We start from the raw sequence: 26,237 nt of genomic DNA on the forward strand, positions 1-26,237 counted from the left end.
CTTGTCATGTGAAGTGTTTAATGTCTGCTATTTCTCCTGTTTGTTCTGTCCCCTCTTCTCAGGAGGAACCTGGTGATTTGACAGGAGTGCCGGAGGAATATCATGGTCTGCGCACGGTCTTCAGTCGGTCCAGAACCAACTCCCTTCCTCCTCACCGGTCGTATGATTGTTGTTCTGATCTCTTTAAGAAGCGTTTTGCTTCCGCTCCTATCCTTGTTGCACCTGACGTCACTAAACAGTTTATTGTTGAGGTTGACGCGTCGGGGGTGGGCGTGGGAGCCATTCTGTCCCAGCGCTCCGATACTGACGATGGGGTCCACCCTTGTGCGTATTTTTCTGCTTCTGCTCCTGGTCTTGCTGGGTCTCAGTCTGTTCCCTGCCATCGCATCTCTCCTGTTCTTGTTCCTGCCCTTGCTGTGTCTCAGTCTGTCCCTAGTTGTTACTCTCCTGGCCTGTTTGGTCCTGTTTGCTCTAAAGTTTTCAGTTCTCTACCCGTGTCTCATTTTTTTTTTTAGAGTAGTACCCTAGTTTCCCTTTTTATCGTTTTTTCATTACGGTCCTGAGGAGAGGAGTTGGGTTCTTTCTCGGGACGTGCTGGACCGTTTGATCTATGATTTCCTCCGTTGCCGCCAGTGTTCCTCCTTGAGAGCGCCAGGAGGCGCTCGGTGAGTGGGGGTACTGTCATGTTTTGTCATATATTGTCTTGTCATTATGCTTTCCCTTCTGTTCGTTTCCCCCTGCTGGTCTTATTAGGTTCGTTCCCTCTTTCTATCCCTCTCTCTCCCCCTCCCTCTCTCACTCTCTCGCTCTCTCTTCTCTCTATCGTTCCGTTCCTGCTCCCAGCTGTTCCTATTCCCCTAATCAATCATTTAGTCTTCCCACACCTGTTCCCGATCCTTTCCCCTGATTAGAGTCCCTATTTCTTCCTTTGTGTTCCGTTCCTGTCCTGTCGGATCCTTGTATGTATTGGTCACCGTGCTGTGTTTGTGTATCGCCCAGTCGTGTCGTGTTTCCCTCAGATGCTGCGTGGTGAGCAGGTGTCTGAGTCTGCTAGGTTCAAGTGCCTTCCCGAGGCTACCTGCTGTTCAAGATCGAGTCTCCAGTCGGTTCTCGTCATTACGAGTGGAAGTTGTGTTTTTTGATTGTATTTTACTTTACTGGATTAAAGACTCTGTTTTCGCCAAGTCGCTTTTGGGTCCTCATTCACCTGCATAACACCTAATCTATGGATTTCGCATGACTGGGAATACAGATATGAATCTATTGGATCGAAAAAACAGTCAGCATCTGTTGTGACCACCATTTGCCTCATGCAGCGAGGCACATTTCATTTGCATAGAGTTGATCAGGCTGTTGATTGTGGCAGGTGGAATGTTGTCCCACTCTTCTTCAATGGCTTTGCAAATTTGCTGGATATTTGCGGGAACTGGAACACGATGTCGTACACGTTGATCCAGGTCCGTAGCTTATGCCTGCCCAAACCATTATTCCACCGCCACCATGGGGCACTCTGTTCACAACGTTTCATCATGAAACCGCTCGCCCAAATGGTGCCATATACGCTGTCTGCCATCTGCCCTGTACAGGTGAGACCAGGTTTCATCTGTGAAGTGCACACTTCTCCAGCATGCCAGTGGGCATCGAAGGTAAGCACTTGCCCCACTGAAGTCGTTTACGATGCCAAACTGCAGTCAGGTCAAGAACCTGGTGAGGACGACGAGCATGCAGATGAGCTTCCCTGAGACGTTTTCTGACAGTTTGCGCAGAAATTATTTGATTGTGCAAACCCACAGTTTCAGCAGCTGTCTGGGTGGCTGGTCTCAGACAATCTTGCAGTTGAAAGTCCTGGGCTGACGGAGTTACACATGGTCTGCGGTTGTTAGGCTGGTTAGACGTACAACCAAATTCCCTAAAACAAAGTTGGACGTGGCTTATGGTAGAGAAATGAACATGAAATTATCTGGCAACAGCTCTGATGGACATTCCTGCAGTCAGCATGCCAACTGCACACTGCTTCAAAACTTGAGATATCTGTGGCATTGTGTTGTTTGACAAAACTGCATATTTTAGAGTGGCCTTTTATTGTCCCCAGCACAAGGTGCAGCTGTGTACTGATCATGCTGTTTAATCAGCTTCTTGATATGCCAAACCTATCAGGTGGATGGACTATCTTGGCAAAGGATAACTGCTGACTAACAGGGATGTAAATACATTTGTACCCAATATTTGAGAGAAATAAGCTTTTGTGCATATGGAACCTTTCTGGGATCTTTTATTTCAGCTCATGAAACATGGGACCAACACTTTACATGTTGCGTTCATATTTTTGATCATTATATATACAGTATGTCAAACTTCACGCACTCTGCATTGCATGGCTGCTGTGCCCTGGAAAATCAAAATTGGTCACACAAGCCCACATCTCCTCCACAGAGGGAGTAGATTAGTGACACACACACACACACACACATATTTTTTAAAAGGGGCTAGATAAAAACATTTAATTTATTTCCTTTCTAGATGATCTAGATTTGATCTAACATGTGCTTTGGCATGGAAATATGTTTAAATGTTGTGTGCAACAGACTGTTTTAATTTAGCTGACCATATGATAACCTATTTGTATACTGTGCAGTACCATGGGCCCATGGCTATGTAAAACATCTGCCACATTGTGCTTGTTCAAATAAAGGTTAGATGTGACATGTGCGAGACCCCCTTAGCTTCTTGAATCTCAATAATACTGTATGTGTCAAACAATGGCAACCTTGCTCCCTCCCACAAGTGACAGGCTTTTGACCTCTGTAATCAGCCTTGCCTCGATCCAGGTCGGGCTCAGCTGTACTGTGGTATTTGTGATGCAGATACCCGTTTGCCATTCATTTACCAAACCATAATCAGAAGCAGAGACAAGCCAATTCAATTAATATCTCAGAAGAAAACAGAGAATCCCTAGCCTAGGTACCAGTCTGCTTAGCTCACATTCCACTCTTGTATGACGCAAGCACAATACAATAGTCACGCAGTGATTGTGTGTGTGGGTGTGTGTTTTAGAATCTAAATATCTGAACCCTGTTGAACAAAAATACATTCAATCAATGACCCACTTTAGTGTCTTTGACAGTGTGTTGGATGGCCTTGCCATTTCAGGAAAATAGTTATTGTGAAATCCTTCAGTCCAGAAGGCTACTTGTGGAGTGGTTTGTATCAATGTAAAGCCCATTCGATATCAAATTCACAAAATATCAAAGCAAACTATAAACAGGCTATAACTTGATACCAAAGTAGAAGACTAGGACTCAGGCAAAAGTATCCTCAATGGGTTTCACAACACACTACACTTCATGAGATATCTGAAGATTCAAGTGGACCTTAAATGAGCAAAGTCACTGAGGGGGAAAAAAGAGAGGGAGAAAATAGGTATCATTAGGTTTCATAAGTGCTGACAACCTCTCACTAGGCTTATCTATACACATTGCTCTCCTTGTTCGCCTACTGTGATCAAAATAATATATTAGCCGAGGGATGAATCAAATAAAATGCATTGCATGAAATGTCATATGCCTATATAGCCTACTGAATATTACATTTCAACAGGCTGCATCGCCACCGATGTCGCTAAAAAATAAGGAAAGGAAACGAACTTACCTTCCTACAGCGCTTTCAAAATAGAATATAAGTTTCCTCCGTAAACCAAGCAGCGCCTGTGACGGACTCAGGCAAAATTAGGGAAAGCATGAATGGATTGATATTCCTACACTTTTGACTCTCCGACAATTTCTTAAGATGCTGTGCCGGGAGACGAGATCAACGCCCGTCCACCGCACTGGGCGAATCTCGCTTCCTCCAGAGCACTTGCAAAGTTTTCCCTCTGCGTCTACCAGCGAGCAGTGACCGCCTTCTCTGCTTTTACACCGAAGGTTTCAGTCCTCATGGAGACAGAAAAGAGGTGAATGATAGTTGATGTTGTTCTTTATTCCTGACAGTTGACCGAAAGACGGAGCTAGTACTAAATGCGCCGGTATGGGAGAGAGAGAGAGAGAGAGAGACCCAAAGGATCTCTTGCCACTAAATAATTTCCTTGAACTCCAGCGCCACCCTCAGAGGTAAGGATTTTAACAAGTCAAGTGGAGTAAAAATGAAAACAACCAATACACATAGGTGGGGTGATTCTGTGAGATATTAATGAGTGTGTTATTCCAATATGGGATAGAATGCTAACTAAACCTTCAGCATACCAAAACGTCATTATCTTAAACCAGTGGTGTAAAGTACTTTTAAGTAAAAAATACTTTCAAGTACTATACTTAAGTCATTTTGGGGGGTATCTGTGCTTTACTATTTATATTTTTGACAACTTTACTTTTATTTCACTACATTCCTTTTACCTTGTGCATTTTCCTTGACACCCAAAATTACTCATTTTGAATACTTCACAGGACAGGAAAATAGTCAAATTCAAGTGCTTATCAACCAAACATCCCTGGTCATCCCTACTGCCTCTGATCTGGCGGACTCACTAAACACACGTCCTCCGTTTGTAAATTATGTCTGAATGTTGGAGTGTACCTGTGGCTTTCCGTAAATAAAATGTTTAAAAAAACAACAATCTGGTTTGTTTAATATAAGGAATTTGAAACTATTTATACTTTTACTTTTCATACTTAAGTATATTTTAAACCAAATACTTTTAGACTTTCACTCAAGTAGAATTTTACTGGGTGACTTTTACTTTTACTTGAGTCACTGTCTAAAACGGAGGAAATTCGCCTGGAAAGTATTTGTGAACAAATGTCATGGCACGCAAAACGGTATTTGTTTTTTAATCAATGACAATCTTCTGCTCCATGTATTAGATGTCAAGGGTGCATGAGGTAAACCGCTATCTGAAACCTTCCATCTGTCAGGCATTAGCGGGTGGCATGTCTAATGACATGATCCAAGGCTGAGGAGGAGGGGTCGCAGGATGCCGAGACAGTAAATTGGCTCAGACGGGGAGGATAAACATTTTAGTTTTACAGTTTACAATCTACACCTCAAGCTATTTGATCTAAGGGTACTATGTTTTGATGATGACGATGATCCTGATGATTATGATGATGAAGAATCTTAGTGAGCGGGCCTTATGTCCTAGTCATATCTTTATCCCGCAAGTTCAACAAACCCTGAAATCAGTTTCACCAGAAAGCATTTACTTTGAATGTTGCAGTGCCATGGACAACAGCCAGCTGATAAATGGTTAGTCCTTGGAGACAAGGGACATGTAAGGTTAACCATAGAGAACCATCAGTTTTTCAAGGCATTCCTTTGCTTTTTTGGTGAAAATGCCTTAGTATAACGCACAAATGCTGGGTAATAAGCTCATGATAGTGCACAGCTTCTCCTCAAAACAATAATCAAGAAGAACAATAGGTGCGACCCTGTAAAGATTTCAATGGTGCCGAAGGTGTGACAATTCCACAAACAAAACACATTGTCACAAATGTTACAGTGCGTCATGTTTGAGCCAAGCTCAAGAAAAGTGAAAATGAAACCTTTGAAATCCTATTGGGAAAGAGTTTGTTATAATTCTCCTTGTAAGGCGGTGGCAGTCTCCCACAACAGATGGCACAAACGGCCTCTAGCATTATCCCGTCTGTAGCTCCACACCAAATTGGATGACGAGATTGCCCAACGTTTCCAGTCCACAACTGTATGTCAAGAGCTGAACTAATGTGATTGTCCTTTATGCAACAAGTAAATATCCCCAAGCTTGCTCTTTCCATTTGAATATGAGTAACAATAAGAAAAGATATAGAAACAGACACAACAGGGACGCTATATCGACGTCTGATGACGCAAGGTGTCCCACCCTCGGTCATAAGTAATTAGTGATTAATAGTGTTTATACAACTATTACGATGTCATCCGCTGATCAATGATCTGCATGCCAATCGATGGCTAAGGGGGTCTATGGTTTTATAGAGGAGGGGTAAGAATGATGTACTGTATGATGAAGGGGTTTGAAGCCCCTTATACAGAACCAGTCAAAAGTTTGGACACACCTACTCATTGAATGTTTTTTCTTTATTGTAAGATAATAGTGAAGACATAAAAACTATGAAATGACACATATGGAATCACGTAGTAACCCAAAAAGTGTTTAACAAATCAAAATATATTTTAGATACTTCCACGTAGCCACCCTTTTGCCTTGACTAGAGAGACTAAAAAGCTTGTGACAGTGATGCACGGCCTAGGTTTATTTGAAACACCGCCATCTCCTAGCAGCATTTACCGGAAAAACTGAAATAAAAGCTAGAAAACTCTATTCGATTATATTTTTTGTACAATGTTTTTTTTTTTTTTTTGAGTTGCTTTTGGAGTCAAAGATAATAGTTTCAGTATAGTTTTAGTTTTTCAAAAAGGGTTTCTTAATAATTTTATTTCAGTTTAGTTTATTTCATTTTATTCATGATTAGTTTAAGTTTACTATAATAACCTTGGTGCTCATACACCCACTAGACCTCTCGCTAAAATTGTGCTGGTTTTGTATTCAACAGGAAGAGTCTACTTGGCAGTTCATAAAAATATTTTTGGGGGACAGGTGGCATACACAAGAATGTGCCAAAAGCTTGAGCGTTTGTTCCCACACCCTGCTCCTTGCTATCATGAGCCTACAAATGACTAAACAAATGCATATGTGAAAAGAGTAACATTTCTTCTTCATTATAGTTAGATTCAAGACCACACTTTTAGTATGACTGCTGTCAACAATGGTTTGTTAAGCTTCTTGTTTTCTGAAACTGAGATGAATGCAAATGGCTTAGTATGTCCCCTATGTTGGATGGCTATTCTGTCTGTTCTCTGTTGACTGATTGACCTCAAGAGAGACATGGTCTTTCTAAAAATGGTTTCAGCCATGCACAGTCTGGCATTTAAAATGCACTAAGATTTGATTTCCCATGACCCCAGTCTCAACCTATTGTGGAAGACATTTATTATCTCCATCACTACTCAACTATACAGGAGTCCCATTTTAGAAATTCCATACCCACAGTCACCTTTTAAAGTTCACACAAACCCCCATTGCTTTTCTATTGCATTACCATTCCGTTGCATTGCAAGTTCCGCACTAGACTTCAAGAACAGTAGGCCTCCAACTTAAAGGGCAAGTCATGCCATAATTATTTTTCATCAGTGACATTGTAAATTCGACTGCGATTAACAGGCGATTAACAATTCGCACAAATTCAAGGGCTTTTGAAACCAACTCAGGTATAGAATACACATTTATCTTGATCTATATATCGAAGCAGAGCATGGAATATCTAATGTAAATGATCCACTCACTGAGGAGTTGAATATAATGAGGTAATGTACACTCAGTGGCCAGTTTATTAAGCACACCACCCCGTTCGCGAAAATGTTTCACTCCTGCAGACAGTAATTCGCGTGGCAGACAGGCATTGAGGCATTAAGTTACTGTTCAATGGAACGTTAGAATGGGCAAGATGAGTGACCTAAGCCACTTTGAACGGTATGGTTGTGGTATGATTGTCGGTGCCAGGCGCGCCGGTTCCAGGATCTCAGAAACGGTCGGCCTCCTAGGCTTTTCACGCACTGCAGTGTCTCGTGTTATAAAGAGAATGGTGCAACAAATATACAGTTAGCGGCAGTGGGCGAAAACAGCTTGTTGCTGGAGAATGTCAAGAATCATGCAAGCTAACAGGTGGGCCACAAAAACAGGCAAATAACGGCACAGTACACAACAGTGGTGTGCAGAACGGCATCTCGGAACGCACAACCCGTCGGTCCTTGTCACGGAGGGGCTATTGCTGCAGACGACCACACCGGGTTCCACTCCTATCAACTAAAAACAAGGACGAGCAGCTCCAGTGAGCGCGCGATCACCAACACTGGACAATTGAGAAATAGAAAACATTGCCGGGTCCGGCGAATCTCGGTCCCTTTTGCGTCGTGCTGATGGCAGGGTCAGGATTTGTAGTCAGCAGCATGAGTCCGTGGCCTGGTGTCAACGGTACAGACTGGTGGCGGTGGGTTAATGGTGTGGGGAATGTTTTCCTGGCACACATTAGGTCCTTTGATATCATTTAGAAACTTTTGAATGCCACACCTTGTAGAATGCATGATGACTGAAGAATTCAGGCCGTTCTGGAGGCAATGGGGGATACCCAATAGACTGGTCACTGAGTGCATGTATAACCACCAAGGACACTATACCATCTGAGAGAGCTTTCATCAGTACTACGGACCCAGAGGATTCTTTTTGTTTTCCACAGTCACCTCACAGAGGGGCCTTGTCTCCCAACAATTTGGAGAGTCTGAAATGTAATTGGTAAAATTCCAGTTACGACAGACTAATCAGCTGAAGGAATTGCGCGTTTCCAAAGCATTATACTTTTATGCCATTTTTGTCTCAGCCACCGAACTCAAGTTATATCTTCAACAGTAATTTCCTTCTCATTTCTTCGAAAGGATATACAGACATTGGACATAAAGCATACGCATGCTTGTGTCCTCAGCCGTCAGGGACTAAATAAGCTAGACTCTTCTACATCTAAATAGTTTAGTCTTTTTGGTCCCAATTCATCCTTCTCAGTCTTTTTAGTGCCTCTATGGGACAGCCCCTTAACCCTCAATCACAGGAGGGGAAACCTGTCACTATACCATCTAATTGTTTTATATATATATATATATATTTTAAATATATATATATTTTTTAAATATATATATATATATATGTGTTTGTTTTTTTACCATTGGGCAGAGAAACATTTGCAGTTTTATAGCTAATCTCATGCTATTTTACACATTTTGCTGTTCTGCCATGCTCCTGTACATTTATTAAATATTTTTAATTTATAGTTGTTTTTGTTTAAATCTTTTTCATTTATTTTTCGTTTTGAATAGCTAAATGAGTATAGATTAAGTCTGGGTTACTTTACGTCTATTTGTTTCATGCCCATGAATTTAATGGCAAATCAGGTCTTTCAACATTACCAAACAACAATACTTGCAAGCTAGCTATCTAGTTAGCTAAAGTGTTTTGATTGTAAATGCACCTCCCTATTTTGTTGTATTGATGTTGTTTCTATGGTCTCCAGAACCATGAGGAGCACTGCAATAGATGACAAACTGGCAGAGATGAATTAATCGCTCAATCTGAGAATGGAGCGATTGGATGACGAGCTGGCATCATTGAGTGAGTCACCCCAAAGCTTGTGGGGCCCTCTGGCTGGCGGGGGCTGCAGGGTTGTATGCTTCACCAGGGACACACACACACAATCTCAGAAACATAGCACAGTGGGAAAAGTGACTATGTGAAAAGTGACTACGTGAAAAGTGACTACTTTGCACCCAAACTTACCTGTCTGAGCCCCTTTAAAGACTCAAGGATTGTACTGTAAGTTCAATAGGCACACAATTCCTAAAATATCAACCCAGAATACCAGAGGTCAAATTCGAAAGACATTGATTCAAAGTCTAAGATTTGAGATATTATGGGTTGTCACTTCCCCTTCTGCCCTGTATTCAGTGCATATCAATGATTTAGTTTTTTTTTTTTAAGTGGGTTTCTCTAAAGACCCCTATCCATATTGTAGTTACAGAAAGTAAAAAATTATATGAAAAAATCATGCTGTTTACTTACAGTTACAGTCAGTTGGAGATGGACAGCCAGCATAATTTCTCTGTGCCCTGAGGTAACCAGCTGTCTGATGAGAGGCTGTCTGAGGGAGAGGCTGTGCCTGTGGCCACCTGCAGCAGTGCTGAAAGCCAATCCTGCAGGATGGAATTACAGCTAAAATAGGTTTAATTTCTTATGGGCCACAAAGGACTGTTTGATGTCTTGGCAACCGAACAGACACTCACCTAGTGATAAATGCATTTGAGATTCCATTAAAAATACATGGTGCAAGTGATCAATGCCGATTTGAGAATCTGCGCAGATTATTACAGCAATTGTGAAGATCTCCACAGACCTGTGACAACCTACGCACACGCTTTCTTGAACATACACGCTTTATATGATAACATAAGACGAAATGTATCGTTACAGTAACCGCAACACGTGGCCATAGATGTGTTACTCATTGTAAGGTTGAATGTTATATTCCTTTGTGAGATAGTCTCAACATTAGTCTATTTACTGCATTACAAAAGTAATGTTGAATTGTGTTTAGATGCCAATGCTACCAAATATCAACATTTAAAGGAGACGTACCTACTGCTTGCATAGGTCCATCTGAGCCACTACTGATTTAACTACTCTCATTCTTTAACTTTTCTTTTTGGTTGAGTTGGAGACGTGAATCCAACATACCGTTTGTTAACTTTTCGTCAAGTTAACAGGCTATTTATTGTATTTCGAAAGTGATGTAACTGCAACCAAATATACACATTTGAAGAAGCTTTTATCTTCAGCTTGGATAGATCCATCTGTGTCACTGACTAAGTCTGGCTATAATTCCAGTGTGTCTACAAATTAATAATTGATATGTTGGATTCACATTTCCATCTCAACCAAACATCATAATCTGAAATACTCTGTTAAACCTACCCTTTGGAATGAAATAGCAACAGTGAATCTATTTCATTTTTAAGTGGCAATCTCATAACAATCATTCTCACGATAGCACATTGGTAATAGTCAGTGTCAAATATCATAGCTGGGCTTGATTAAAAACCTGGATGGGAGACCAAAGAGTAGCTTTAGATAGATCAGTTAGGAGGTGCTGTCCAGTCTATAGTTGTTTTCTGATAGTGGATATAACGTTGAAGATCTGCTCTTTCTGTGACAGACTGACTAGGTAAATCCTTTATCGATCTCAACTGATAAATCCACTTCAGTTAGTGTAGATGAAAGGGGCGTAGACAGGTTAAAGAAGGATTTTTAAGCCTTGAGACAATTGAGACACGGATTGTGTATGTGTGACATTCAGAGGGTGAATTGACATGACAAAATATTTAAGAGCCTTTGAAAAGGGTATGGCTGTGCAGTAGGTCAAATCCAATTTTATTTGTCACATACACATTTTTATTGCAGGTGTAGCGAAATGCCAGGCGCAATGCTTTGAGTGTGTCAAGAACTGCACAGCTGCTGTGTTTTTCGCACTCAACAGTGTTCCGTGTGTATTAAGAATGGTCCACCACCCAAAGGACATCCAGCCAACGGCAAGCCAGTAGTCGAAAACGGGTCATTGATGAAAGAGGACAGAGGAGGCTGACACGAATTGTGCAGAGCACCACACGGGTTACAATTGGTCGACTGACATTCCAGTTCAACATTGGTGCCCACAGACCCATGAAAGAACTGGTCATACCTTGACACAAAAGGTTTATGGCAGCCGACAACATTACAGAGTTCCACTTCTTTCAGCAAAAAAAAAAAGAAACTGTGGCTGCAGTGGGCTAATGAATGAAAACACTGAACACTGGGGAATTGGTAATACATTGCCTGGTCTGATCAATCCCAGTTCCTGCGGTTTCACACTGATGGGAGGACTAGGGTATGGAGAAAACCACGAGTACATGCATCCATCATGCTGTGTGTCAACATTGCAGGTTGGTGCTGGTGATGTGATGTGAGTTGTGTTTTCATGGCACACATTGTGCCCCTTGATAAAAGTGGAGCAATTTTTGAATGCCACAGGATATCTGAACATCATTGCCAATCAGGTGCATGCATCTCTTCATGTCAGCAGTGTATCCATCTGGGAATGGATTTTTTTTCAACAGGATAATACCCAATGCCACAAGGCTAGGATTGTCCATTAATGGTTCCAGGACATGACAGTGAATTCAGCTTAGGGAGTGGTCGAAATTTATTAACATTTTACCTGGAAGAAAATGGGGGATTTCAGTCAGCTGGAGGGTTTAGTATTTTTTATTTAGTCCATGGGAGGGTCATGTCATTTGTAATTGATTAACAAACCACACGCAATGGTAAATCTAAGTGCTGACGGTAGCGTTATAGGTTCGGGGGTGTGCAGAAATATTTGAGCTATTTTCCCAACCAAACACGATTGGCACAGTGCTGGTGGTGGCGCGAAAGGGCTGGGTTTTGCTGAAGAAAAACAGTTGTGGGTGTGTTGAAGCTTGGCCCCGCACTGGCCAATCAGAATGTGCTCCATTGGCTAAATGTGGCTGCTTCAAATTGTGTATTCCAATGTTAGTCCGTTATAGTTTGTTAAATAGCTTACAGAAACGAAATAACAAATCGTAGACCCATTCCATCTTTGCTAAATATGTTAACTTGAATCTGTTTGTAGTCATTGTTCTAAGACATTGTATGGGTTCAAAGAGGAAATATATACAGTGCCTTCAGAAAGTATTCAGACCCCTTGACTTTTCTACATTTTGTTACGTTACAGCCTTATTCTAAAAAGGATGAAGTAAAAATCCCCAGCAATTTACACACAATACCCCATAATGACAAAGTGAATTTAAAATGTTTTTTTTTTTTTTAAAACATTTATAAAAAATACAAAAACAGGAATAACTTATTTACATAAGTATTCAAACTCTTTGCTATGAGCTCAGGTGCATCCTGTTTCCATTGATCATCCATGAGATGTTTCTACAACTTGATTAGACTCCAGCTGTGGTAAATTCAATTGATTGGACAAGATATGGAAAGGCACACACCTGTCTATATAAGGTCCCACAGTTGACAGTGCATGTCAGAGCAAAACCCATGCAATGAGGTGGAAGGAATTGTCTGTGGAGCTCTGACACAGGCTCGTGTCGACGTACAGATCTGGGGAAGGGTACCAAAACATTTATGCAGCATTGAAGGTCCCCAAGAACACATCATTCTTAAATGGAAGACGTTTGGAACCACCAAGACTCTTCTAGAGCTGGCCGCTGGCTGCACCACTGAGCAATCGGGGGATAAGGGCCTTGGTTAGGGAGGTGAACAAGAACCCAATGGTCACTCTGACGGAGCTTTAGAGTTCCTCTGTGGAGATGGGAGAACTTTCCACAAGGACAACCATTTCTGCAGCACTCCACCAATCAGGCCTTTATGGTAGAGTGGCCAGACTGAAGCCACTCCTCAGTGAAAGGCACATGACATCCCACTTGGACTTTGCCAAAAGGCACATAAAAGACTCTCAGACCATGAGAAACAAGATTCTCTGGTCTAATGAAACCAAGATTAAACTCTTTGGACAAGTCTCTGAATGTCCTTGAGTGGCCCAGCCAGAGCCCAGACTTGAACCCGATGGAAAATCTCTGGAGAGACCTGAAAATGTATGTGCAGTGATGCTCCCCATCCAACCTAACAGATCTTGAGAGGATTCTTCAGAGAAGAATGGGAGAAACTCCCCAAATACAGGTGTGCCAAGCTGGTAGCGTTACACCTAAGAAGACTCGAGGCTGTAATCGCTGCCAAAGGTGCTTCAACAAAGTACTGAGTGAAGGGTCTGAATACTTATGTAAATGTGATATTTCGGTTTTTATTTTTAATATATTAGCAAACATTTCTAAAACCAGAGAGGGAGGTGAGCAACTTTTCCAACTCCAGCAGGGTGCCCCATTCGGCAGCAGAGTATGACAGCCTCCAGCGGATGAAATGAGCAGGCAACCCACGATAGAGGCCACACACCTCTCCGTGGCAGAGCGGCGTCGCTGGAGACAGCTGTCCCTATTGTGGCCAGGAGGGGCACCAACTTCAGTGGTGTCCAGTGTGTCCCAACCTCGGGTCCACTGGAGCAGAAGCCAGCCCATTGGCCTTCTGTCTCCCAAGGTAGGCGTGAGTATTCCGTTATCATCGTTTTCCGCCAAACCCTTTCTGGTTCCTATTTTACTGGCTGGCTGGCCCTCAAATGTTGTCTCTATAGCTCTAGTGGACTCCGGTGCCACTGGGAACTTAATCGACCAGGCCCTCACCTCCTCCCTGAACTTAACTTCATACCCACTCTCCTCTCCTTTTCCTGTCCAAGCCCTGGAAACGCGACCTATCAAACTGTCCTCCCGAATCATTGGACCTGTGTGTTGGGACATAGATGTGGACATCCACCAGGCTCTGGAGAGGGAACCCGCTCCTGCTACCTGACCTCCAGAGTGCATCTACATCCCCATGGGATGAGAGATCAGCTGTGACCTGGGTACACACATCGCTCTCCGCTGGACACTCTAGTATCACCTGCACCATCCAATCCCTCTCCGATAAATACTGGTGGTCCACTTTGGCGTAGGACATCGCCCACTATGTCAACTTATGCACCATATGTATCCAATCCAAATCTCCCTGGCACGCTCCAGCAGGGAAACTACTTCCCCTTCCTGTGCCTCAGCGGCCTTGGTCACATCTGTCCATAGACTTTGTTAATGATCTCCCCCTTTATGCTGGATTTTACCACTATTATGGTCGTTGTTGATAGACTCTCCAAATCCTTCCGTTTTATCCCTCTCTCTGGTCTACCTACAGCTCTCCAGGTTGCGGAGACACTATTCCAGCAGGTCTTCTGACACTATGGCTTGCTGTGGGACATCGTTTCTGACCATGGCGCCCAATTCACGTCGCGGGTCTGGAAAGCCTTTATAGAATACACTCAGAACTCACTTCGTCACTACTCCACCGGGATGACTCCCTTCCAGTGCATCCTGCGATATCAGCCAGCCCTGGCTCCTTGGACTCCAAGCCAGACCGAGGCCCCTACAGTGGATGAGTGGTTCCGACCAGCAGAAGAGGTGTGGAATGCCTCCCACATGAAGGATCAGGCAGACCGCCACCGCAGTGAGGCTCCCCGTGTTCCATCCTGGTTATCACGTCTGTCTCTCTACCAGGAACCTCCTGCTCTGCCTGCCCTGAAGAAAGCTGAGCCCCCGGTTTGTGGGGCCCTTCAAGGTCCTCCGGAGGGTTAAGGATGTCACTTACCATTTAACAACTCCCCACCAACTGTGTGTCATGGAATTTGTTGATTGTTACATCTCAATGTGTGCCCGATGCTGCCCCTCGTCCCTGATTCTCTGCTGGGGGCGCACAATATCAAGTGTGCCTAGTGTGGTCTCAATTTTTATTTTATTTTTATTTTACCTTTATTTAACCAGGTAGGCAAGTTGAGAACAAGTTCTCATTTACAATTGCGACCTGGCCAAGATAAAGCAAAGCAGTTCGACAGATACAACGACACAGAGTTACACATGGAGTAAAACAAACATACAGTCAATAATACAGTATAAACAAGTCTATATACAATGTGAGAAAATGAGGTGAGAAGGGAGGTAAAGGCAAAAAAGGCCATGGTGGCAAAGGAAATACAATATAGCAAGTAAAACACTGGAATGGTAGTTTTGCAATGGAAGAATGTGCAAAGTAGAAATAAAAATAATGGGGTGCAAAGGAACAAAATAAATTAATTAATTAAATACAGTTGGGAAAGAGGTAGTTGTTTGGGCTAAATTATAGGTGGGCTATGTACAGGTGCAGTAATCTGTGAGCTGCTCTGACAGTTGGTGCTTAAAGCTAGTGAGGGAGATAAGTGTTTCCAGTTTCAGAGATTTTTGTAGTTCGTTCCAGTCATTGGCAGCAGAGAACTGGAAGGAGAGGCGGCCAAAGAAAGAATTGGTTTTGGGGGTGACTAGAGAGATATACCTGCTGGAGCGTGTGCTACAGGTGGGAGATGCTATGGTGACCAGCGAGCTGAGATAAGGGGGGACTTTACCTAGCAGGGTCTTGTAGATGACATCGAGCCAGTGGATTTTGCGACGAGTATGAAGCGAGGGCCAGCCAACGAGAGCGTACAGGTCGCAATGGTGGGTAGTATATGGGGCTTTGGCGACAAAACGGATTGCACTGTGATAGACTGCATCCAATTTGTTGAGTAGGGTATTGGAGGCTATTTTGTAAATGACATCGCCAAAGTCGAGGATTGGTAGGATGGTCAGTTTTACAAGGGTATGTTCGGCAACATGAGTGAAGGATGCTTTGTTGCGAAATAGGTGGCCAATTCTAGATTTAACTTTGGATTGGAGATGTTTGATATGGGTCTGGAAGGAGAGTTTACAGTCTAACCAGACACCTAAGTATTTGTAGTTGTCCACATATTCTAAGTCAGAGCCGTCCAGAGTAGTGATGTTGGACAGGCGGGTAGGTGCAGGTAGCGATCAGTTGAAGAGCATGCATTTAGTTTTACTTGTATTTAAGAGCAATTGTAGGCCACGGAAGGAGAGTTGTATGGCATTGAAGCTTGCCTGGAGGGTTGTTAACACAGTGTCCAAAGAAGGGCCGGAAGTATACTGAATGGTGTCGTCTGCGTAGAGGTGGATCAGAGACTCACCAGCAGCAAGAGCGACCTCATTGATGTATACAGAGAAGAGAGTCGGTCCAAGAATTGAACCCTGTGGCACCCCAATCAAATGATCCATAGCCTATATTATAAGCTATAGGCCTAGGCTATAGGAAGAGCATGCTTGAAGAAGCACAGGGCAAAGTTATATTTCTAAGAAAATGTACTTCCTTCCCAATTTGTTTCACTGCTGGCTACACTGCGTTACACACTGCAATGGATAGGCTACCTCGATCATGAGCTGTGGACAAAATAATTGAATATCTGTGTGCTCGGACTAGGCCAACTGATGTCCTGTTCAGTTTGAAAGGGAGAGCGTGAAGATTTTTAATAAAAACAATATGTTTTGTTGCCCATAATGAAGCTAATAATCAGAGTTATTGACCTCACAATAAGCCATATTCAAGTCATTGACATAACTTACACTCCTATGAAGTGGCACCACGGAGATGGACAGTGCATGGGTGCTGAAAGTACGCAAATTCTAGAAGTCCTAATTCATTTAAACAGTCTTCATTTTAATTTGACTTTAGGCTACTAACAACGAGGACTTTGTGTTGGAGCCTATTTCTTCCTATTCATGAAATGTTGTCTGCTTGACAGACTAAATTATAGTCTACTATCCATTGATTTTTTGTCATACAATTCCTTCAGTCACCGAACACCATGCACTCCTTAAATATCTGTGTCAGTGGTGTGTTAAGTTAAAAATAGGGCTCGAATTGAAGGGGTGTGTGAGGGTATTATGGCTTTTGTTAAAGAAAATCGCTAATGTCACGCCTTGGTCATAGTGTTTTGCGTTTTCGTTATATATTTGGTCAGGCCAGGGTGTGACATGGGTTTAATGTTGTGTTTCGTATTGGGGGTTTTGTAGGTATTGGGATTGCGGCTGAGTAGGGGTGTAGCATAGGTTGGCTGCCTGAGGTGGTTCTCAATCAGAGTCAGGTGATTCTCGTTGTCTCTGATTGGGAACCGTATTTAGGTAGCCTGGGTTTCACTTTGTATTTCGTGGGTGATTGTTCCTGTCTCTGTGTAGTGTTCACCAGATAGGCTGTAATAGGTTTCACGTTCCGTTTGTTGTTTTTGTATATTTCAGTTATTTTCATGTATCGCTATTCTTTCATTAAAGAATGAGTAACCACCACGCTGCATTTCGGTCCGACTCTCTTTCAACAAACGAAGAACGCCGTTACAGCTAAAAGCTTGATTTATTTTGTATTTTTTATGGAGTTTTATAAAGTGGTCTATAACGACGCTTTAGTCCACAATGCTTGAAGATAAAAACAGGCTGTTAAAATGCCGAGGAAATATGTGTTTCCGATGCATATGGGATATCTTTGGTTTGTATCTATGACATTCAGAGGCTGTGCTAGAACCTTCTATATCCGAGGAGATATGCACTTTTTCTTCCTAGGACTGCAAATGAGGTGATGGATTAATGCAGTGATTTTATTATAATGGAGATCTTTGCACCCCTACCCTTGTTCACAGTGGAATGTGAATCCACAGCCTTCTGGCTACTTTGCCATGTGGGCTAATGCTTAGAAAACAAAGAACCGTTTCTAAAACGGCATATCTAAAGTCTCTCACGGATGGCGTATTCTCTGCTATCCACTTTATGTTTTGCTTATTCTTTATGTTATAGTGGAGGGTTACTCGTTTTTTTTTTCAAGGGTTCAGGGAGGGTCGGGTAAAAAATATATTATACTGAAGGTAGGCCCATCCATTTTGTCATGTTTTGTCATATTTTGCCATTCCTTTCTCACCCAGTGTGATATTGTGTTCTCTCTCCAACCCAACACATACTCAAGAGAGAGAGCTCGGATTGCTTACGTCATTTCACTCCTTACTGGTCGGGCTCGAGAGTGGGGCACAGCTATCTGGGAGGCAAGGGCTAACAATTATCTGAACTTTAAAGAGGAGATGATACGGGTTTTTGATCGTTCAGTTTTTGGTAGGGAGGCTTCTAGGGCCTTGGCTTCCCTATGTCAAGGTGATCGATCCATAACGGATTACTCTATAGAGTTTCGCACTCTTGCTGCCTCTAGTGACTGGAACGAGCCGGCGCTGCTCGCTCGTTTTCTGGAGGGACTCCACGCTGAGGTTAAGGATGAGATTCTCTCCCGGGAGGTTCCTTCCAGTGTGGACTCTTTGATTGCACTCGCCATCCGCATAGAACGAAGGGTAGATCTTCGTCACCGAGCTCGTGGAAGAGAGCTCGCGTTAACGGTGTTCCCCCTCTCCGCATCGCAACCATCTCCTCCCTCCGGTTCAGAGACTGAGCCCAAGCAGCTGGGAGGTATTCGCATCTCGACTAAGGAGAGGGAACGGAGGATCACCAACCGCCTTTGCCTCTATTGCGGTTCTGCTGGACATTTTGTCAATTCATGTCCAGTAAAAGCCAGAGCTCATCAGTAAGCGGAGGGCTACTGGTGAGCGCTACTACTCAGGTCTCTCCATCAAGATCCTGTACTACCATGTCGGTCCATCTACGCTGGACCGGTTCGGCTGCTTCATGCAGTGCCTTGATAGACTCTGGGGCTGAGGGTTGTTTTATGGACGAAGCATGGGCTCGGAAACATGACATTCCTCTCAGACAGTTAGGGAAGCCCACGCCCATGTTCGCCTTAGATGGTAGTCTTCTCCCCAGTATCAGATATGAGACACTACCTTTAACCCTCACAGTATCTGGTAACCACAGTGAGACCATTTCCTTTTTGATTTTTCGTTCACCTTTTACAACTGTTGTTTTGGATCATCCCTGGCTAGTATGTCATAATCCTTCTATTAATTGGTCTAGTAATTCTATCCTATCCTGGAACGTTTCTTGTCATGTTAAGTGTTTAATGTCTGCTATCCCTCCTGTTTCTTCTGTCCCCTCTTCTCAGGAGGAACCTGGTGATTTGACAGGAGTGCCGGAGGAATATCATGATCTGCGCACGGTCTTCAGTCGGTCCAGAACCAACTCCCTTCCTCCTCACCGGTCGTATGATTGTAGTATTGATCTCCTTCCGGGGACCACTCCCCCTCGGGGTAGACTATACTCTCTGTCGGCTCCCGAACGTAAGGCTCTCAAGGATTATTTGTCTGTTTCTCTTGACGCCGGCACCGTAGTGCCTTCTTCCTCTCCTGCCGGAGGGGGGCTCTTTTTTGTTAAGAAGAAGGACGGTACTCTGCGCCCCTGCGTGGATTATCGAGGGCTGAATGACATAACGGTTAAGAATCGTTATCCGCTTCCCCTTATGTCGTCAGCCTTCGAGATTCTGCAGGGAGCCAGGTTCTTTACTAAGTTGGACCTTCGTAATGCTTACCATCTCGTGCGCATCAGAGAGGGGGACGAGTGGAAAACGGCGTTTAACACTCCGTTAGGGCATTTTGAGTACCGGGTTCTGCCGTTTGGTCTCGCTAATGCTCCAGCTGTTTTTCAGGCATTAGTTAATGATGTACTGAGAGACATGCTGAACATCTTTGTTTTTGTCTACCTTGACGATATCCTGATTTTTTCACCGTCACTCGAGATTCATGTTCAGCACGTTCGACGTGTACTCCAACGCGTTTTAGAGAATTGTCTCTACGTGAAGGCTGAGAAGTGCGCCTTTCATGTCTCCTCTGTCACATTTCTCGGTTCTGTTATTTCCGCTGAAGGCATTCAGATGGATCCCGCTAAGGTCCAGGCTGTCAGTGATTGGCCCGTTCCAAGGTCACGTGTCGAGTTGCAGCGCTTTCTAGGTTTCGCTAATTTCTATCGGCGTTTCATTCGTAATTTCGGTCAAGTTGCTGCCCCTCTCACAGCTCTTACTTCTGTCAAGACGTGCTTTAAGTGGTCCGGTTCCGCCCAGGGAGCTTTTGATCAACCTCAAGAAGCGTTTTACGTCCGCTCCTGTCCTCGTTACTCCTGACGTCACTAAACAATTCATTGTCGAGGTTGACGCTTCAGAGGTGGGCGTGGGAGCCATTCTATCCCAGCGCTTCCAGTCTGACGATAAGGTCCATCCTTGCGCTTATTTTTCTCATCGCCTGTCGCCATCGGAACGCAACTATGATGTGGGTAACCGCGAACTGCTCGCCATCCGCTTAGCCCTAGGCGAATGGCGACAGTGGTTGGAAGGGGCTACCGTTCCTTTTGTCGTTTGGACTGACCATAAGAACCTTGAGTACATCCGTTCTGCCAAACGACTTAATGCACGTCAAGCTCGTTGGGCGTTGTTTTTCGCTCGTTTCGAGTTTGTGATTTCTTATCGCCCGGGTAATAAGAACACCAAGCCTGATGCCTTATCCCGTCTCTTTAGTTCTTCTGTGGCTTCTACCGATCCCGAGGGGATTCTTCCTTATGGGCGTGTTGTCGGGTTGACTGTCTGGGGAATTGAGAGACAGGTTAAGCAAGCACTCACTCACACTGCGTCGCCGCGCGCTTGTCCTACTAACCTTCTTTTCGTTCCTGTTTCTACTCGTCTGGCTGTTCTTCAGTGGGCTCACTCTGCCAAGTTAGCTGGCCATCCCGGCGTTCGAGGTACACTTGCTTCTATTCGCCAGCGGTTTTGGTGGCCTACTCAGGAGCGTGACACGCGCCGTTTCGTGGCTGCTTGTTCGGACTGCGCGCAGACTAAGTCAGGTAACTCTCCTCCTGCCGGTCGTCTCAGACCGCTTCCCATTCCTTCTCGACCATGGTCTCACATCGCCTTAGACTTCATTACCGGTCTGCCTTCGTCTGCGGGGAAGACTGTCATTCTTACGGTTGTCGATAGGTTCTCTAAGGCGGCACATTTCATTCCCCTCACTAAGCTTCCTTCCGCTAAGGAGACGGCACAAATCATCATTGAGAATCTGTTCAGAATTCATGGCCTCCCGTTAGACGCCGTTTCAGACAGAGGTCCGCAATTCACGTCACAGTTTTGGAGGGAGTTCTGTCGTTTGATTGGTGCTTCCGTCAGTCTCTCTTCCGGTTTTCATCCCCAGTCTAACGGTCAAGCAGAAAGGGCCAATCAGACGATTGGTCGCATATTACGCAGCCTTTCTTTTAGAAACCCTGCGTCTTGGGCAGAACAGCTCCCCTGGGCAGAATACGCTCACAACTCGCTTCCTTCGTCTGCTACCGGGCTATCTCCGTTTCAGAGTAGTCTGGGTTACCAGCCTCCTCTGTTCTCGTCCCAGCTCGCCGAGTCCAGCGTTCCCTCCGCTCAGGCGTTTGTCCAACGTTGTGAGCGCACCTGGAGGAGGGTGAGGTCTGCACTTTGCCGTTACAGGGCGCAGACTGTGAGAGCCGCCAATAAACGTAGGATTATTGTCGCGGCCAGAGAGTGTGGCTTTCCACTCGTAACCTTCCCCTTACGACAGCTTCTCGTAAGTTGACTCCGCGGTTCATTGGTCCATTCCGTGTCCCCCAGGTCGTCAATCCTGTCGCTGTGCGACTGCTTCTTCCGCGACATCTTCGTCGCGTCCATCCTGTCTTCCATGTCTCCTGTGTCAAGCCCTTTCTTCGCGCCCCGTTCGTCTTCCCCCCCGTCCTTGTCGAGGGCGCACCTATTTACAAGGTACGTAGGATCATGGACATGCGTTCTCGGGGACGTGGTCACCAGTACTTAGTGGATTGGGAGGGTTACGGTCCTGAGGAGAGGAGTTGGGTTCCATCTCGGGACGTGCTGGACCGTTCGCTGATTGATGATTTCCTCCGTTGCCGCCAGGATTCCTCCTCGAGTGCGCCAGGAGGCGCTCGGTGAGTGGGGGGGTACTGTCATGTTTTGTCATATATTGTCTTGTCCTTGTGCTTTCCCTTCTGTTCGTTTCCCCCTGCTGGTCTTATTAGGTTCGTTCCCTTTTTCTATCCCTCTCTCTCCCCCTCCCTCTCCCTCTTCTCTCTATCGTTCCGTTCCTGCTCCCAGCTGTTCCTCATTCTCCTAACTCACTCATTTACTCTTTTCACACCTGTCCCCTATTTTGCCCTCTGATTAGAGCCCTATTTCTCCCCTTGTTTTCCACTTCTGTCCTTGTCGGATCCTTGTATGATGTTGGCTGTTCTGTGTCCTTGTCTCGCCCTGTCGTGTTTTGTCTCCTTCAGATGCTGCGTGAGAGCAGGTGTCTAAGTCTGCTACGGTCGGTGCCTTCCCGAAGCAACCTGCAGTCAATGGTCGAGTCTCCAGTCTGTCCTCGTTACTGTGGATTTAAGTTTTTTCCTGTTTTGTTTTCTTCTTGATTTTTCCAGGATTATTACTTTTGTCATATACTGGAATAAAGACTCTGTTTTCGTTAAGTCGCTTTTGGGTCCTCATTCACCAGCATAACACATTTTCACTTCAGAGAGGTGCGATTTGATCCAGGTATCCTTCGTTACAAAGAATGTACAGTACCTTACTGCAGTGGCCTGCTCAGTCACCAGATCTCAATCCAATTGAGCATCTGTGGGATGAGATGGAATGAGCTATCCAGAGTAGAGATCCACGACCACTACCAGCCTGGGCGCCCAAGTAGCGCAGTGGTCTAAGGCGCCACCACAGTCCCTGGTTCGGATCCAGACTGCATCACACGCGGCCGTGATTGGGAGTCCCATAGGGCAGCGCACAATTGGCCCAGTATCGTCCAGCTTTGTTATTAACTGAATTGTCTAGTTAAATAAATATATCAAGAACAACTTGACACAACTGTGGGAGGCATTGGGGTCAACATGGGCCAGCATCCCTGTGGAATGCATTCGACAGCTTGCCCTGATGATGCCCTGACGATGCCCTGACGAAGTGAGGCTGTTCTGAGGGCAAAAGGGGGTGCAACTCAATATTAGGGAGGTGTTCCTAATGTTTTGTACTCTCAGTGTATTTTATACACTTTGTCTGTTGAAATTTGGTTACCATCATGACATAATCCTGTGGTTGAGTTTTCACCGTCAAAACAACGTTGATTACTTTTTTCAAACCAAATGTATATTCCATGTAACAAAATGTTGACAAATTACGTTTAAACAGTGTTGGTCCAACCAGTTTGTGCCCAATGAGTGGGCTCTTCATTTACATACATCCAGAGGTCTGGAATAAGTAACATCACCCATTCTGGAAGGGTTTTTAGAGTGTTATTGAAAAATATCATTTTAATTGCTGCTTGAAGGTGTTTGTAGACCTCTTGTGTGTCTATCCAGATGCTATCACATTTATCACACACAGAAAACACTACACACAGTCACAGCTGTTGGTATGTCTGTCTGGCTGTCACTTAATCAATCTATACTCCCGGGGTCTAGATTCAACAGAAATCACTGAAATTGAATTATCTGAACGGGTGGGTAATTGGACAACATTTGTATTAATTCCTCAGTGCTCTGATCGCATTGACACAGGTCCATTAGCCTCTTAGCAACAACTGACACTGACATTTTCCACAATCAGGCATGCATAACTGACCACAGACGAGGGATTATGGATACACTTGTGTAATAAATGGACTTCAAAGCATGTTCTCAAACTCAAGAAATACCTCACTGTGAAATACATGTTTTAATGGAGTTTGTTTGTAGTATTTCATCATGTGTACCAAATATAATTTGTCCTGGAGTGGATGGTCATAGAGTTAAAGAAAACTGAACACCAATTTCTTCTTGACTTTCATGTTTTAGAAATAACTATATTTTCTTCCTATACTCTTTTTTTGGGGGGGGGGGCGAGACTACACTGCTGCTGGCCACTTCCAGCGGCCAACCTCCCATCAGCAGCATCACAGTGAAAGGCACAATATATAGAAATCAATTTGCAATGGATGGCTAGTTCTAAATTAGTTGATTCCCCCGGAGATTCCTCTTCCACAGTCATCTCACATATCACAAGGTCAGAGCAACAGAGATATTACATTTTTCTCTCTCCCTCTACTTGGAAGTCTGGGAAGTCTTGCAGGAGAACCACATGTATTCGCATGTGGAAAAATCACATGCTTTCACATGAAATGTCGCATGGCATCATGTGGACAACTTGTTTTTTGGAACACTCGCACGTGATCACGTTTTCACATGTGTGGACAACAAGTATTGGAACAATTCACATGTGATCACTGAAATTCATGTTGTTTTACCATAAGGGATGTGACTTACATATTAGGTTATGATGTTAAACAGAATTACACAACCCTTAGAAATATTTTCTGCCAATTATCGTCTGAGCATCCATAATATCATACATGACAAGATGATATTTTGAAACGGCCTCTGTGGCTGGCACATATGTTTATCTATATGAAAATGTGCTGTATGCATGCAATGTGTTGGAACACAGTGGAGGTTTGAGATGGCTTGTTTGACACGTGCCACTGCAGATGTGTGAGTGACAATGGTTTTCTGCTCCTCTTTCCATTTGGAAAGAATGGCAGAATCTCTCTACGTGTGTGTTGCAAATTCCCACCTAAATGAACACTTATTAGAGCTGATGCTTTTACACTTCGCCAGTGTTTAGATGAGTTTGTTCTTCACATGCACAGGGTGGCAGATGTCATTGCAGGGTACAGTGGAATTCTTCTGGCGGTGTCAATTCCAATCCCACTGGTGTTAACTCTTGTAGAATTAAAACTCAGATATAACACTCACACTTTACTTCAACACTGAGATTTTAATACCCGCAAATTTACTGTGTGTATTTGTTTACTATTTCCCTATGCTGATAGTAAAGCCTCTCATTAACAGCACGTAAGCTGAGAAACGGAAGTGGCTACGTCTCTAATGAGAAAAAGAAAAGCCGAGTCCCTTCAGACCAATGGACAATAAGCTCTTCTAAGATGAGAGAAATGAATGCACGGCTCACAGGCTATTAGTGCCAAATTGTTTGGGCCTTTGAAAATAATCCAGCTGTTTCATCTGGCTATACAAACACAAACAAACAATTGGGCATAGATGGTTTTGAACATGAAAAGGACCTCATACACATGCCCACTTAATGAGGGCCAATTGGAAGTGTGCCTTGAATACACTCAGCACTCTCCTAGCTCCTGTGCACCTGCTGCAGGTGGAAATAGACTGCTGAAAAGGAAAAAGCAGAACATTATCTGCCTGACATTGATTGTTTCTGTTTGTTTTCAGGTTTCCCGCCTCCCCTCAAACTACCAATTAGATGGTATTTTATGGACCAAGTAGGCAGTTTGCATATGCAGTGCATTTTCCGACCCACACTAATGCATTAAAAGCTAGTTTGCATAGAGCCCTCGGCCGTGTAATAAGCTCCTATAGGCCAGGCTGAGGGGCCAGGCTGAGGGGCCAGGCTAAGTGGGTTGCTAATGAGTGGCGAGTTAACCTACAGCCAGGCAATGGTAGACATACAGTACAGCACCACATGATGAGTGATATATAGAAACTGTGGGCCTAAGCCCTGAGTCCCAGTGGAGCTCCGCTGCCAGATCCTCACAGATGGTTTGGGTTGGATGAGACAGGGGTGACACTTTGCTGCTCACACTACTACAGTTATCCTTTTACTGCAGTGAGATACATCAATGTAATAGTTTTAAGAAGGTCATACCGAGGATTATTTTGCTTTTTTATTTTTTTTAAATTTTAATTCAATACCAGTCAAACGTTTAGAGACACCTACTCATTCAAGGCCTTTTCTTTATTTTTTACTATTTTCTACATTGTAGAATAATAGTGTAGACAAATCTATGAAATAGCACATATGGAATCACGTAGTAACCTCAATTGAGATGGTTTGGGATGAGTTGGACCGCAGAGTGAAGGAAAAGCAACCAACAAGTGCTCAACATATGTGGGAATTCCTTCAAGACTGTTGGAAAAGCATTCCTCATGAAGCTGGTTGAGAGATTGCCAATGGTGTGCAAAGCTGTCATCAAGGCAAGGGGTGGCTACTTTGAAGAATGTAAAATATAAAATAGATTCTGATTTGTTTAACACTTTTTTGGTTACTACATGATTCCATATATGTTATTTCATAGTTTTGATGTCTTCACAATTATTCTACAATGTACAAA

At 43.9% G+C, this 26,237-nt stretch overlaps 1 protein-coding gene across 4 annotated transcripts in view; it reads right to left on the reverse strand.

Annotated features, from left to right (window-relative positions):
• pcdh15b (protocadherin-related 15b) overlaps positions 1–3,985 on the reverse strand; it is a 230,847-nt gene extending 226,862 nt beyond the window's left edge. For all 4 annotated transcript variants that reach the window (XM_046356770.1, XM_046356773.1, XM_046356772.1 and 1 more), the window contains exon 1: positions 3,649–3,985. The gene's annotated coding sequence lies outside the window, so the exon portion shown is untranslated. The remainder of the gene's footprint in view (positions 1–3,648) is intronic.
• Between the last annotated feature and the right edge of the window lie 22,252 nt (positions 3,986–26,237).

Source organism: Oncorhynchus gorbuscha, linkage group LG07 (genome assembly GCF_021184085.1).
Source record: "Oncorhynchus gorbuscha isolate QuinsamMale2020 ecotype Even-year linkage group LG07, OgorEven_v1.0, whole genome shotgun sequence".
NCBI classification, from domain to species: Eukaryota; Metazoa; Chordata; class Actinopteri; order Salmoniformes; family Salmonidae; genus Oncorhynchus; species Oncorhynchus gorbuscha.